At 41.9% G+C, this 15,303-nt stretch overlaps 1 long non-coding RNA gene across 1 annotated transcript; it reads left to right on the top strand.

Annotated features, from left to right (window-relative positions):
- Positions 1 to 169: 169 nt before the first annotated feature.
- On the top strand, positions 170 to 4,709 carry LOC141351341 (uncharacterized). Its single transcript, XR_012359567.1, has 4 exons — positions 170 to 324; positions 4,012 to 4,226; positions 4,311 to 4,368; positions 4,598 to 4,709. It is a non-coding gene; the product is annotated as an uncharacterized lncRNA (long non-coding RNA).
- The last annotated feature ends 10,594 nt before the right edge of the window (positions 4,710 to 15,303 follow it).

The raw sequence follows: 15,303 nt of genomic DNA, 5'->3' as shown, positions 1-15,303 counted from the left end.
TTCCTGCACCAGTCTTGCACAACCACAGACACAAACCTGAAACCAAGTCATTCAAACATTGAAGAGGAAACGTAGTCAGACATCCAGATTTTGAATCTGATTCGCACAATCTGCAATGTGATTTGAGCAAATACCTTCAAACACCAAAACCAAAACTGTTCACATATTAGGTCAAAATGTGAGCTGTAACTATCAGTGATAGGATGGCAAAGCCACGCCTCTGCATACAAAAACTCGAAACTTGAAAACAGGGCACTTTGTTGGCTTGACAGCAGCATCAACAGCAGCGTCCTTTCCTCCAGAGATTATCTTGACATATACATGGTAAATATTTTTTATTGTGCTTACATACATTTAAAAGTATTTGTAAATAATATTAAAAAAAATTATGGTTCAGGTTTTCACTTGCTCTGCCGAAATTTTCACTGGCAGCAGAAAAACATTTCAGCATCACATATTTAAAGTAATAATTAAAAAATCGAATATAATTGTATAAATATAAATGATATTCATCGTATGTTACGACAAATGTAATTGTAAACGCAATCAATACTCTCATCAGGGTCAATAGTTCCAAGTATATCAGAATTAAAGGTGCACAAAAATAGAGAAATCATATCAAAGGAATCTTGTTGTAAGGAAGATAATAAACCGATAATAATAAAACATTGTTATTAATATGCTGTGTTGATATGTTTATCGATTGTTTTAAATGCTCTTCATTCATACGATTTGTCATTAAGTTCAGTGGACCAGATGAAGGGTTATCGGCAACCCATTTAGACACCACGCTATGTGCTCTCGGCTTTTCTTGTGAATTTCTTGTTTTCTCATTTTGCATCGTTTCTTTCGTTGGGTTTTGCCCGTGTAAATGTCTGCTTCCACAATGTTAAATAATTACATTTTCATTTGGACTCATAAGAGGGCGCGGCCGCCATCTTACGGTACATTCACATGGGACGGAAGTGTTAACGCTTGACGGAAGGCTTGTCTGAAGCGTGGCCAACAGCCATTCACAGTGGGCGCAACACATGCTCCGGTCTTCCATAAACGTAATTGTCTGACTCTGCCTAGGTTATTTGCATATGGCGATCTGTTTTGGCTGAAGCACAGGTTGCCCCTTGAAAAGTTAAGAAATGTTCAACTTCTGCCGCAAGCAACGACAGTGATGCAGCGCCGACAGATCCACAAAATTTAGTTTGGCAACGCATGACGTCACCCACTGAAAGTGAATGGGAAGCGTTAACGCTTATGCCCTGTGTGAATGTACACTGTAAAATAATTCTGTAGAAATGACAGTATTACTGGCAGCTGGTTGCCAGTAACTTACTGTAGATTTTACATTTATATTATTTACTGGCAACAGTTAGTTCAATGCTAAATGAACATGAAACATTTTCAGTCTTTATCTTCTACAGTAAGTTACTGGCAACCAGCTGCATAATTACAGCAAATTAGCAATTTTTTTACAGTGTACCATTAATTTCTCTACCAGCTAATGCAACACGCAACACACACAACAGTGTCCACAACAAACAATGAAATAGAAAAAATCTCATGACATTGCTGAGAAGTTAACACTAAAAACACTTAACTTAAAATGTGTCTCGATTGTAAGTTACTGTCAGGAATGGTGGTGGATGAACCCAAGTGCAGACAGCTCTCAACTCAAAAGACTTTTATTTTATAACAAAAACACCCTCGAGGGGGTAAACAAGGCAAGAATTAAATAACAAACAGGGCAAACCGAGACAGACTCCTGACCATGACACACGTACATACAATGATACCACAAAGACAAGAGACACAATGGCATTTAAATAGGGGAACTAATTAGGGGACAATAACCAACAGGTGAGGAAACTTATCATACATAATTAGGAAACAGGAGGGTAAGGTTACGACTAAAGACAGGAGAGCATGCGGTACACAAAACATAAACAGACCACATGACTCTCCACACAAAACAAGACAACAGTAGGTAGGTGTGTTCGACTTCATGCGGCGCTGCGCAGACCGATCGGCGGCTGACTTGAAGCAGTGCATTCCGGTTAGTTTTTTTGTCCGACTTAAGCTGGCGCTGCAGGCACGTGACTGTGTCATATGTTTTTTAAGTACCGCGAGAGCGGTTCGAGATCAGCCGCCTGAGTTAGCCAGCGCAGTTCGCGAAGAGGAGCTGCACGGGCTGTTATGACGACACAGCTGTTTCACGATTGGTCGGATTCACCACATGACAACAATCACGTGTGTTTCGTGTGTATTTTCACGCCCTCAGTTCCACAAATGCTCACAAATCTTTATATTTTCATGTAGTCGCGATGTTATATTGTGTCATCTTCATCAAAATAAAATGGATAAAAAACGTAGACCCCACTACATTGGTATTTAAATAATATATGCTTATCTTGAACTTTATTCTTGTAAAAACAGATGCTGTAAGCCTCTTCAGTTCCACTCATGCTCATACACGAACATTCAAAACAGTATAATTCACTTTTTATGTAGTTTACATCTTACAAATCACGTTTAATGCAATTAAGCAAGCAAACGGCACGTGATCAGCCATGCCTGACGTAAATGCAGCAAACTACGGGAACCACAGCGCGTCCGACTTCACGTCTCCGTTTTCAGCTCCTCCCCGCCTGCACGCGGCTAATCTCGCCGATCGGTTACATCCAGCCACAGCCGATGTCGAACACACCTGGTGTCCATTTTATTTTGATGAAGATGACACAACACAACACCGCGACCACATGAAAAGAGCTCCAACTGCTACAAAAATACAGACCCGTGAGCACCTGTGGAACCGAGGGCGCGAAAACACACACGAAACACACGTGATTGTTGTCATGTGGTGATCCGACCAATCTTGAAACAGCTGTGTCGTCATTACAGCCCGTGCAGCTCCTCTTCGGGAACTGCGCTGGCTAACTCAGGCGGCTGATCTCGAATCGCTCTCGCGGTACTTAAAAACCATATGACGCAGTCACGTGCCTGCAGCGCCAGCTTAAGTCGGACAAAATTACTAACCGGAATGCACTGCTTCAAGTCAGCCACCGATCGGTCTGCGCAGCGCCGCATGAAGTCGAACACACCTAGTGAGGGCTGCCATGACCCTGTCACATGAAACACATAAAAGACATACAGGGCTGACAGGACCATGACAGTTACCATTGGTAACACTGCAAAAGAATATATGAAGAGTTTGGATCCAAACACAATAAATCCATTTTGGCTAATCTGGGTAAAAAAAATTGTTTTCTATACCAAGAAAGCGACAAGATGATTAAAAAAAATAAACATTAATGGCATTAACACTTAATTTGTCATTTTAAGAACACTGCCATTGCCGCTGTTATAATTGGGATGTAGTTGCTGAATTTTTTTGACAGCAAACAGCTGTAAAATGTTTTGGTTCTGCTCAATTTTTGTTGACTTTGAGTAAAATAATGTAAAGTTTTTCATAAGATCCTCTGGGGTCAATGTGTTAGCATGACAGAAGTTTGATGCTGCCGGGAGATCAAGCATCAGCCAACTTTTTTCCATCTCTTGAGTGCCTCTCACGTAAATTATTAGATTTTGATGGCTCACATTTCTTTCCCGTCACAGAATACCACAGGTTCATCAATGCCATCCAAGTATTAATTTGTTTTTGTTTGTTTGTTGATCACGAAGTACAAAGTATTAAATTGGTATTAATTTACAAAGTTAATTAATTTAAAAGTACAAAGTATTAATTGAGGAAAACTAGGATTTTGTGTGTATTTAAAGCACCACCATTGTTGTTTACAATGGATTGATGCGCTGTGATTTGTTGAGAAGATTTATCGTAGAAACAGACGAGTGGCGTTTATCGTGTTTTTGGAAAAAGGGAGAAAAAATGACAGAACAACATGGCAGATATTGGATTTTACATAAAATGAAGAATTTACTTTTTAATACTGACCAGATACAATTCTGATTTTGGTGATAACTCTTCATATCGTATGCTGTTTACATTTTCCACTATAGGTCAAGCATGTATTCTGTCGTAACCTTGATAGATGGTAATAGTAGAAAATGGATGGTAATAGCATCAAATTGGTTGAACAAACTGAAGGACCAATGTCACTGGCCATCATTCGAATCAACAGAGATGTTAATGGAAGCTGTAAAAAACAGAATTAAGCCGTCAACAGCAGGGAAACCATGGAAGATGATAGAAATTATCCATCATGCAGATTATGGTAACAGCGTCTGCAATATATGTAATATATGGAATATTTTAATGTTTAATTGATCATATAACAAAATACCATATCTTTCTGCAGTATGTTTTGAGAAGGCTATGAAGAAAAAAGAGGGGCGTGAGGAAACAGAGACAGACGAGTAAGCCATGTATTATAACTCACGAGGAACAGTGTTATAATAAATAAGTAATAAATAGTCATTTCTTTCTTTTTTTCTATTTTAATATTTTCTTAAAATTAAAAGTTAATCTTCACCCAAAACAAATTCCAGATATTTCAAAATTAACAAAAAGGAATACATTTTAATGCAAATAGATATTTAATGTTAAATATTGTTTAAACTATTGTGATTTGTTTTATTTTTTTAGAGTCTGTACATATTCTCAATCGCTTGAAAGCCAAATCCTTCCACCTTCACAGTTCGCTTTATCAGGTATGTTCACTGATGGTAACCTTTTGTATTAATCAGGTCCATAATAGGCCCAATATAATTTTGAGCTCTAACAGTTAGAGACTAAAAACAAATGTTTATTAGAGTACAGATGTTATGATTTGTGTTATTTTAAAGTGAGGTCACACTAAAAAATGTATTGTCATAATCATATAAGGAACCACTTTTTTGGTGGTGATATAACACCACTATGGTTATTGGTGTACTTAGTTGATCCTTGATCCGTACGGATCAAGACCCACAGTTTGGCTTGCATGCGATTTGCGGATTAATACGCAAATTTAATTGGAAGGTTTAGCATTTGCACGTGTTTCAAAGGCTTGCAAATGTTAACACTCAAGTGATTGTATAAATTAATGTTTGTATAAATATTTCATCACTTATTAGAAATACAAATAATGGTCCTTTTTATTTACTTTTAACTATGTTACAATTACAAAAATTGAAATACATTATCATGTTATCTAACATTCAGGGCCCGGTTCCCCGATGACGCTCACTCTTAGCACGCTAAGAAGGCTCAAAAAGATATATCTTAGCAAAGTTGTTTATGTTCCTAAGTGTGTTCCCCGAAGTGTCTCTTAGGAAGCTTCTTAACACGCTGCCTCTAAGTACGACGTAACAATGTCGCTGTCCCAAGTGAAGGTGCTGAATTATTTGCGATCGATCGCTCAGGGATCGATTCTCCACTTCACGCGAAGGTGCATTACGGCGTTAAGAAAGACAACACGCTCTATACAAATGGAACATTACTCAAATTATTCCAGTAACATTTATTTTAACATAGTTTAAGTTATCCGTCAAATATAGACTATTAATTAAATTATCAAATTGTCAGATATACGGGTAGACGAACCGGGTATTCCTCGCTAATCATCCACGTTAAACATGGGTTTAACGACTTTAAAAAAATATTTAATACCCTTTTATACTAATGGTAATGTACGATCAGAATTGATTGGCAAGCAGCTGCAGTTACTTCTGTTTAATGCGGTATTGCTGGCCATTGTTTAATGTTTTCAATAAAAAGCAATATCTACAATGAACAGAGAGAGAGAGAGAGAGAGAGAGAGAGAGAGAGAGAGAGAGAGAGAGAGAGAGAGAGAGAGAGAGAGAATGTGTTAGATACAGAATTATGGTCTGAGAAGATCCAGCAGCTCCATGGGGTGTCTTGGGAGGCATTTTTTTTTATTTAGCAACGTCAGGCAAAATGTCATAAGTGTTGCCGAATAATAAAATTGTCATGGACTAAACGGTTACGCGGCCGGTGTCGAAGTCTGTTCCCCCTGTGTTTCCCTTTAGTTTAGTCTTTTTATCGCGTTTTTATCACATTATATGTTTATTCTTTATATACATTGAAAGTTTTAATGGCTACTGAGATGTATATGTGTGCATTTATGTAATGTATCTTGACTGTTCTTGATTGTAAGTCAATTATTTTAACAGTATGAATCATATTATATGTATAATATATATTTATTATGTTTGGAAACATAACAGTTTTAAAACAAACAGTAGAGAAAAAAGAAAAGAAAATGACAGGCTATATGTTAAAAGACATAAAACTGTCAAATATGAAATATTTAATAAATTGTGTAATAGAATACATGATATTATTGCTTTTTAGTATAACCAATTGAATTCTAAATAAATTATAAATATAACGTGATGAAAACGCTATAAACATAGAGGGAACAGACTTCAATGAGGAACAAACACTGGCGCCGTCTTTGATTCATTAGTTCTGATACCAAATAAAGTCAACTGCATAAATAGTCCTCTATCCATTGCAAACATATTTTATTATAAGTCTTAAAATGTCCATAACATAAAATCATTGTCAACATACCATAGTTTGACTTGTACTGCGCTGCACTGATTTCTAAAGACTGCGGCGATAGCGTTTTGCGCTCAAACAACGCTAAGAGAGAGCTTACGAATGGTCCAGACCAACCTTACGAAAGTGTGACTTACAGAAGATATACTTAGCGTACGAACGTTTTGGGAACCGTGCCATAGAGTTAAGAGAGAGGTTAAGAAATAGGTTAAGAACTACTTAGCGATAAGAACGTTTTGGGGAACCGGGCCCAGGTTATTTTAATGTAGCCTAGTCAACAGAAATTTTTCATGAATTTTAATTATCTAGTTTAGAAATGATCTAATGTACTGTTTACTGCAAATAATTTTTCCATTTTGCTTATTTTAAATTTGGCATCGAATTGTGTTGTGTTTTAGAGGTGAAGAAAATGTCCAAAACTTTTTTTTGAGTTTTTTAGTTCTAAGACATTTCACCTCTAGGGGTGGTTTCCTGAACAGAGATTATCTTAAACCAGGACTAGGGCTTAGTTTAATTAGAAAATATAACTAGTTTAAACAAACATGCCTTGCTAAAAACATTACTTGCAGTGCTGGGCAAGCTACTTGGAAAATGTAGTGAGCTAAGCTACCAGTTACTTCACATTAAATGAAGCTTCACTACACTGAAGCTACCCCCCTGGGAAATGTAGCAAGCTAAGCTACATCAATAGTAGCTTGCTACATCCAAGCTACTTTTTTTATTTTTAACCAGTTTTATTATGTAATTCAGTTTCAATTTATTATTTTAGTAATTATAGGCAATACAAGCATAATGTAGGCCTAGGTACTTCACATTTTCTGGACTTATCCTACTCCCAGAATAAAATGCTTGTTTGAGCTGCCTTTATTTAAAAACCCCTGGCCCTGACATATCTTAACACAAGGGTCTCCAACGTGGGCCCGCGCAGGCAGCCTGCACAGAGTCTGTGAGGTGCACACCAAAGCACATTCTATTAATAATTTCAATTGTAATATTTATTACATGTTTTTATATTAGCTTGGCTTGATGACATAACCCAATCAGAGGTAGAGCATGAGTCTTCACAGAATGCGAGTGTTAATGTTTTGTATAAATGAAGGCTGCACAACTCGAAAATACGGAACAAACGACGTCCTGTGTCGATTCAAATGACGTGCTTATTCTCAAATTCAGGACGACTTCAGAAATGATTGGAAAATTGTAGCTTGTGTGGAAGCTACCTCACTACTTGGTCAAAAAAAGAGCTTAGCTACTGAAAAGCTATTTTATTTAGAAAGCAGCTAAGCTACCGCCAAGCTACTGAAAAATGTAGTTAAACTACTAGCTTCGCTACTTGTAGTGAAGCTACTGCCCAGCACTGATTACTTGTGTGCATTCTGAGGCAAAACAATGGGCACTGATGTATTTTAAGATATGGTTGTTTTCCGTTTGGATAGCTCTTACATTTATTTTAGGACTAGTCTAATCCCTGTCCGGGAAACCGCCCCCTAAACTTTAAGAGGAATTATTGTTTATATTTATTGTTTAACTTCATAATGATTTAGGATCCATAGCCTAATCAACTGATTTTTTCAATGAATTGTAATTATCTAGTTTAGAAAATAATGGGAAAAAAATAGTTTTTTCTTTACAGTCTGTGATTTAGTGCAAATGTTAAAGGTAATACATTTTCTGATAGGTACTAAAAGAAAACGTGACCATGGATCATCTGACTCTAATACAGAGACATTGTTGAAAACAGGCAAGTACATTTTGAATATGTCCTCCTCTAACACAGTACAGTATCTAGTCCTTTAGTTGCCCAACAAGTCTTCAGGATTTAGACAAAAAGCAGCTATAAGACAATTTAATGTTATACATGTCAGATTTTCTATTATAATCCAATTAATTGCATTTACAGTCTTGTTCAAAATAATAGCAGTACAATGTGACTAACCAGAATAATCAAGGTTTTTAATATATTTTTTTATTGCTACGTGGCAGACAAGTTACCAGTAGGTTCAGTAGATTCTCAGAAAACAAATGAGACCCTGTGACGACTGGTTTGGAAAATCAGGAAGCAAATGCAAGATAAATGAAAACAGGTTTATTGAACAGATGACTCAGATGATATGACAGATGGCACAGATGGTATTATGTTAAGTTGGACAGACAAAGGCTGCGGTGACGGATCCAAGTGCTCGTGAGTGTTTTCAGACTGACGGATGAAACCGGATACACAGACAGGTAGAACTCCACAGCGAAGACGAGACCACAGGAAACACACGACACGATAACACGGGTGACAACGTAGTACAATCATCTGGCAGTGAGAGGAGAGAATGAGTGAGTATATATGCCGTGTGGTAACTACCACCAGCTGGAGCAAAGCAATCACGCACACCTGCACTCACTCAGATCATTAGCGATCAGACACTCACACACACACCTCAATCATACAGACAGACACAACACAGAAAGTCACGATGGACTTATCCTACCGTGACAGTACCCCCTCCCCCACGGACGTCACCTGACGTTCCCGGGCTCCTTGACCTGCGATGGAAATCATCAATAAGGGAGTGATCCAATATGTCCCGAGCCAGAACCCAACTTCTCTCCTCCGGACCGTAACCTTCCCAATCCACCAAGTACTGAAATCCGCGTCCCCTCCGTCTAGAGTCCAGAATACGATTGATCGAATAGGTTGGTTCCCCATCTACGATACGAGGCGGGGGGGGAACCGGGACAGGCGGATTAAGACGAGATTTAAACACAGGTTTGATTTTGGAAATGTGGAACACCGGATGAATTCGTCTGTACACAGGAGGGAGGTTAAGGCGGACTGTTACTGGATTAATGATTTTAGCAACAGAAAATGGACCTATAAATTTGGGAGTCAACTTATTCGAGACGGAACGCATCGGAATATTCTGAGTAGAAAGCCACACTTTTTGACCCACGACGTAAACGGGAGGCTTTGACCGGTGGCGATCGGCCTTGGCCTTGGTGCGCTGTCTCACTTGGAGTATGACCTCACGTGCCCTACTCCAAGTGCGACGACACCTCTGGACGAAAGCGTGTGCGGAGGGGACCGCGACCTCGGACTCCAGACTGGGAAATAATGGTGGTTGGTACCCTAAACTACACTTAAACGGAGATAGGCCCGTGGCTGACACTGGTAACGAATTGTGCGTGTACTCCACCATAGAGAGTTGTTGGCTCCAGGAGGAAGGATTCTTGGAGACCAAACATCGCAACACTCTTTCCACATCCTGATTGGCTCGCTCGGTTTGACCATTGGTTTGAGGATGAAACCCCGAAGACAGACTAACCGTAGCCCCTAGCAACTTGCAAAACTCACGCCAAAATTTAGATATAAATTGGGGACCCCTATCGGAAACCACGTCTGTCGGAAGGCCATGTAACCGGAATACGTGGTCAACGATAGCGACCGCTGTCTCCTTGGCTGACGGTAATTTGGGCAAGGGAATAAAATGAGCCGCCTTCGAGAATCGGTCCACTACGGTTAAAATCACCGTATTACCCTGGGAGGGTGGGAGGGCGGTAATGAAATCGAGCGAAATATGGGACCAGGGTCTCGAAGGGACCGGCAGCGGTCTAAGGAGCCCGTCAGGAGGACGATTAGACGCCTTACCCACAGCACAAACCGAACAAGCCAATACAAAATCATGTGTGTCACGAGCCATCCCTGGCCACCAAAATCGTTGCTTAACCAAAAACTTGGTTCGACTGACCCCTGGATGACAAGCTATACTGGAATTATGGCTCCATTTAAGTACCTCTGATCTCAGTCCCTCTGGCACAAATAACCGGTTCGGTGGGCAACGGGCCGGAGGCGTTACCCCTTCTAAGGCTTTGGTCACCTTCGATTCGATCTCCCATGAGAGCGCGGAGATGAATATAGTCTCCGGTAAAATGGGCTCGGGAGATGAGGCACGATCGGAACGCTCAAAAATGCGGGATAAAGCATCAGGTTTGGTGTTTTTGGAACCTGGACGGTAGGACAAAGTGAAATCGAAACGACCGAAAAATAAAGCCCACCGAGCCTGCCTAGAGTTCAAACGTTTGGCAGATTTGATGTATTCAAGATTCTTGTGATCAGTGTAAACTATGAAAGGCACACCCGACCCCTCAAGCCAATGACGCCATTCTTCCAGTGCTAGTTTAACAGCCAACAATTCCCGATTACCAATGTCATAATTACGTTCGGCAGGCGATAAACGATGGGAATAAAACGCGCAGGGATGCACCTTTCCGTCTGAGGACGTGCGTTGGGATAACACGGCTCCTACCCCCACATCTGATGCGTCGACCTCCACTATGAACTGACGCTTACGATCAGGGGCCACAAGAATTGGGGCTGAAACAAAGCAGCCTTTCAGTTTGGTAAAAGCAGTCTGGGCTGCCTCCGACCACCTGAACGCAGTACTAGCGGAGGTCAAGGCAGTCAGAGGTGCGGCTAGTTGGCTGAAATTGCGAATAAAACGCCGGTAAAAATTGGCGAACCCCAGAAATCTCTGCAGGGCCTTGCGAGACTCTGGGGATGGCCAATCAACCACAGCCTTAACCTTCTCCGGATCCATACGGACGCCCTCAATCGAAATGATGTGCCCTAGGAAAGAAACAGACTGTGCATGAAATTCGCATTTCTCCGCCTTGACAAAAAGCCCATTCTCTAGCAACCTAAGAAGCACTCGTCGTACGTGTTGCACATGTTCCTGGAGAGACGAAGAAAAAATCAGTATGTCATCCAGGTAAACATACAGAAATTGGTCTACCATGTCTCGCAACACGTCATTAACGAGTGCTTGGAAAACTGCCGGCGAGTTAGATAGACCGAAAGGCATCACGCAGTACTCAAAATGGCCACGAGGGGTGTTAAAAGCAGTTTTCCATTCGTCCCCCTCCCTTATGCGAACCAAATTATAAGCATTGCGTAAATCCAATTTTGTGAAAACGGATGCTCCTTGCAACCTCTCGAAAGCTGAAGACATTAACGGCAAAGGATAAGTATTCTTTACCGTAATGTTATTCAACCCTCGGTAATCAATACAAGGTCGCAAAGATCCATCCTTCTTACTAACAAAAAAGAACCCCGCCCCCGCTGGAGATGAGGAAGGGCGGATGAACCCGGTTGCTAAAGAATCAGAAATGTATTTCTCCATGGCCTTCATCTCAGGAACAGATAGAGAGTAAAGTTTGCCCTTAGGCGGAGACGTACCTGGCAATAACTCTATGGCACAGTCATAGGGACGATGAGGAGGTAGAGAATCGGCCCGAGACTTACTGAACACTCCCTTCAGGTCCTGATACTCCACGGGCACGTTAGTTAAGTCCACCGTCTCCTCCTGAAACACAGACGCAGAGACAGATACACAAGCAGAGACAAGACAAGACTTATGACAAGCTTCACTCCAACCAGTGATAGTTCCTAATCTCCAGTTGACGGATGGGTTGTGTTTGAGCAGCCAAGGATGTCCAAGTACAATGGGAGCCAGAGGGGAAATAGTGACATAAAACTGCAAAGTCTCAGAATGATTGCCAGAAATACACAGGGTGACCGGGTCCGTGATGTGAGTGATGACAGATAATTCACTACCATTGAGTGCGAAGGGTGAAATGGGTTTGGAGAGAACTGTCAACGGAACCTGGAGCTTACGTGCAAAGTGGTGATCGATTAAATTCCCCTCGGCTCCCGAGTCCAGTAGTGCGTCACAGGTGAGATGTGTGTTGCGCCACCGCAGCTTCGCCGGGAGGAGGGTAGATGTTAAAGGGGTCTTTGCTGTAGAGATCCCGCCCGAAAGTAACCCCAGCACTACTCCCGGGCGTTGCCTTTTACCGGACACCGATGGAGGAGGTGCCCGGCCTCTCCGCAGTACAAGCAAAGCCCCAATGATCGACGACGAATCCTCTCCTCCCGGGAAAGCCGAGCTCGACCCACCTGCATGGGCTCCGGATCGGACGTGGAAAAACCGGCCGCAATCTCCCTCGACGACGGTCTTCCCTGAGAAACAGCTTGAGAACAACCATCATCGTCATGAACGGGAATACTCCTCAGCCGGATATCCACTCGGATCGCCGCGTCAATGAGACCGTTGAGAGAAATGGGAATCTCCCCATGTTGAAGTTCGCGCTGGATGCGGCCGGTTAACCCATGCAGGAAAATATCCCACTGCGCTTCCTCGTTCCAATTTGTGTCCGCCGCTAGAGTGCGAAAATCAATGGCGTAGTCTGAAACGGACCGTGTACCCTGACGCAGATCTGCCAACTTCCTAGCCGCATCTCTTCCAACTGCAGATCTATCGAACACCCTTCTCATCATGGCAGACAACGCCTCGAAACTCAGGGTACACGGGTCGTGATTCTCCCACACCGCTGTTCCCCAACGCGCCGCCTTTCCCGTCAGGAGGGATAACACAAATCCCACTTTACTCTCCTCCGTGATGTAAGTCTGGGGCTGAAGAAAGAAATGGAGAGAGCATTGCGATAGAAATGGTCTACAACATTCAGGATCACCTGCATATTTCTCGGGCGTGGAAAGTCTGGGTTCCTGACGGGACGCGCTCGCGGGTAGTGTAGAAGGAACAGACGGTGCGGGTGGCGCAGTGGGTAGCGTCAGCTGTTGGATCGCCTGGGTGAGCTCGGACACTTTGTCTGTCATATCCTTCATTCCCCGGCTCAGTTCCTCAATCCGACTGTCCTGGGTGGTGAAACGATGTATGGCAGCGGAGATAAACTCTTCAAACCGAGCCGGGGAACCTTTACCTGCTGCTTCCATGTTGGCCAGATGATTCTGTGACGACTGGTTTGGAAAATCAGGAAGCAAATGCAAGATAAATGAAAACAGGTTTATTGAACAGATGACTCAGATGATATGACAGATGGCACAGATGGTATTATGTTAAGTTGGACAGACAAAGGCTGCGGTGACGGATCCAAGTGCTCGTGAGGGTATTCAGACTGACGGATGAAACCGGATACACAGACAGGTAGAACTCCACAGCGAAGACGAGACCACAGGAAACACACGACACGATAACACGGGTGACAACGTAGTACAATCATCTGGCAGTGAGAGGAGAGAATGAGTGAGTATATATGCCGTGTGGTAACTACCACCAGCTGGAGCAAAGCAATCACGCACACCTGCACTCACTCAGATCATTAGCGATCAGACACTCACACACACACCTCAATCATACAGACAGACACAACACAGAAAGTCACGATGGACTTATCCTACCGTGACAGACCCAGCATTCATGATATGCACGCTCTTAAGGCTGTGCAATTGGGCAATTAGTTGAATTAGTTGAAAGGGGTGTGTTCAAAAAAAAGCAGTGTGGCATTCAATCACTGAGGTCATCAATTTTGTGCAGAAACAGGTGTGAATCAGGTGGCCCCTATTTAAGGATGAAGCCAACACTTGTTGAACATGCATTTGAAAGCTGAGGAAAATGGGTTGTTCAAGACATTGTTCAGAAGAACAGCGTACTTTGATTAAAGGTTGATTGGAGAGGGGAAAACCTATAAAGAGGTGCAAAAAATGATAGGCTGTTCAGCTAAAATGATCTCCAATGCCTTAAAATGGAGAGCAAAACCAGAGAGACGTGGAAGAAAACGGAAGACAACCATCAAAATGGATAGAAGAATAACCAGAATGGCAAAGGCTCAGCCAATGATCACCTCCAGGATGATCAAAGACAGTCTGGAGTTACCTGTAAGTACTGTGACAGTTAGAAGACGTCTGTGTGAAGCTAATCTCTTTTCAAGAAGTCCCTCTGTTAAAAAAAGGGCATGTGCAGAAGAGGTTACAATTTGCCAAAGAACACATCAACTGGCCTAAAGAGAAATGGAGGAACATTTTGTGGACTGATGAGAGTAAAATTGTTCTTTTTGGTTCCAAGGGCCACAGGCAGTTTGTGAGACGACCCCCAAACTCTGAATTCAAGCCACAGTACACAGTGAAGACAGTGAAGCATGGAGGTGCAAGCATCATGAAATGGGCATGTTTCTCCTACTATGGTGTTGGGCCTATTTATCGCATACCAGGGATCATGGATCAGTTTGCATATGTTAAAATACTTGAAGAGGTCGTGTTGCCCTATGCTGAAGAGGACATGCCCTTGAAATGGTTGTTTCAACAAGACAATGACCCAAAACACACTAGTAAACGGGCAAAGTCTTGGTTCCAAACCAACAAAATTAATGTTATGGAGTGGCCAGCCCAATCTCCAGACCTTAATCCAATTGAGAACTTGTGGGGTGATATCAAAAATGCTGTTTCTGAAGCAAAACCAAGAAATGTGAAGGAATTGTGGAATGTTGTTAAAGAATCATGGAGTGGAATAACAGCTGAGAGGTGCCACAAGTTGGTTGACTCCATGCCACACACATGTCAAGCAGTTTTAAAAAACTGTGCTCATACAACTAAATATTAGTTTAGTGATTCACAGGATTGCTAAATCCCAGAAAAAAAAATGTTTGTACAAAATAGTTTTGAGTTTGTACAGTCAAAGGTAGACACTGCTATTTTTTCGAACACACCCCCCTCAACCAATACCCCAACTGCACAGCCTTAAGAGCGTGCATATCATGAATGCTGGGTCTTGTTTGTTTTCTGAGAATCCACTGAACCCACTGGCAACTTGTTTGCCACGTAGCAACAAAAAATACACTATAAACCTTGATCATTCTGGCCAGTCACATTGCACTGCTATCATTCCGAACAAGACTGTACTTTCCGTAACATTCCCATTGTCATTCTCTTCCTTTTCGTTGTG

This window comes from Misgurnus anguillicaudatus, chromosome 20, assembly GCF_027580225.2.
Source record: "Misgurnus anguillicaudatus chromosome 20, ASM2758022v2, whole genome shotgun sequence".
Taxonomy (NCBI): domain Eukaryota; kingdom Metazoa; phylum Chordata; class Actinopteri; order Cypriniformes; family Cobitidae; genus Misgurnus; species Misgurnus anguillicaudatus.
Note: the sequence above shows the minus strand (reverse complement) of the source record. Positions and strands in the feature narration are given on the sequence as shown.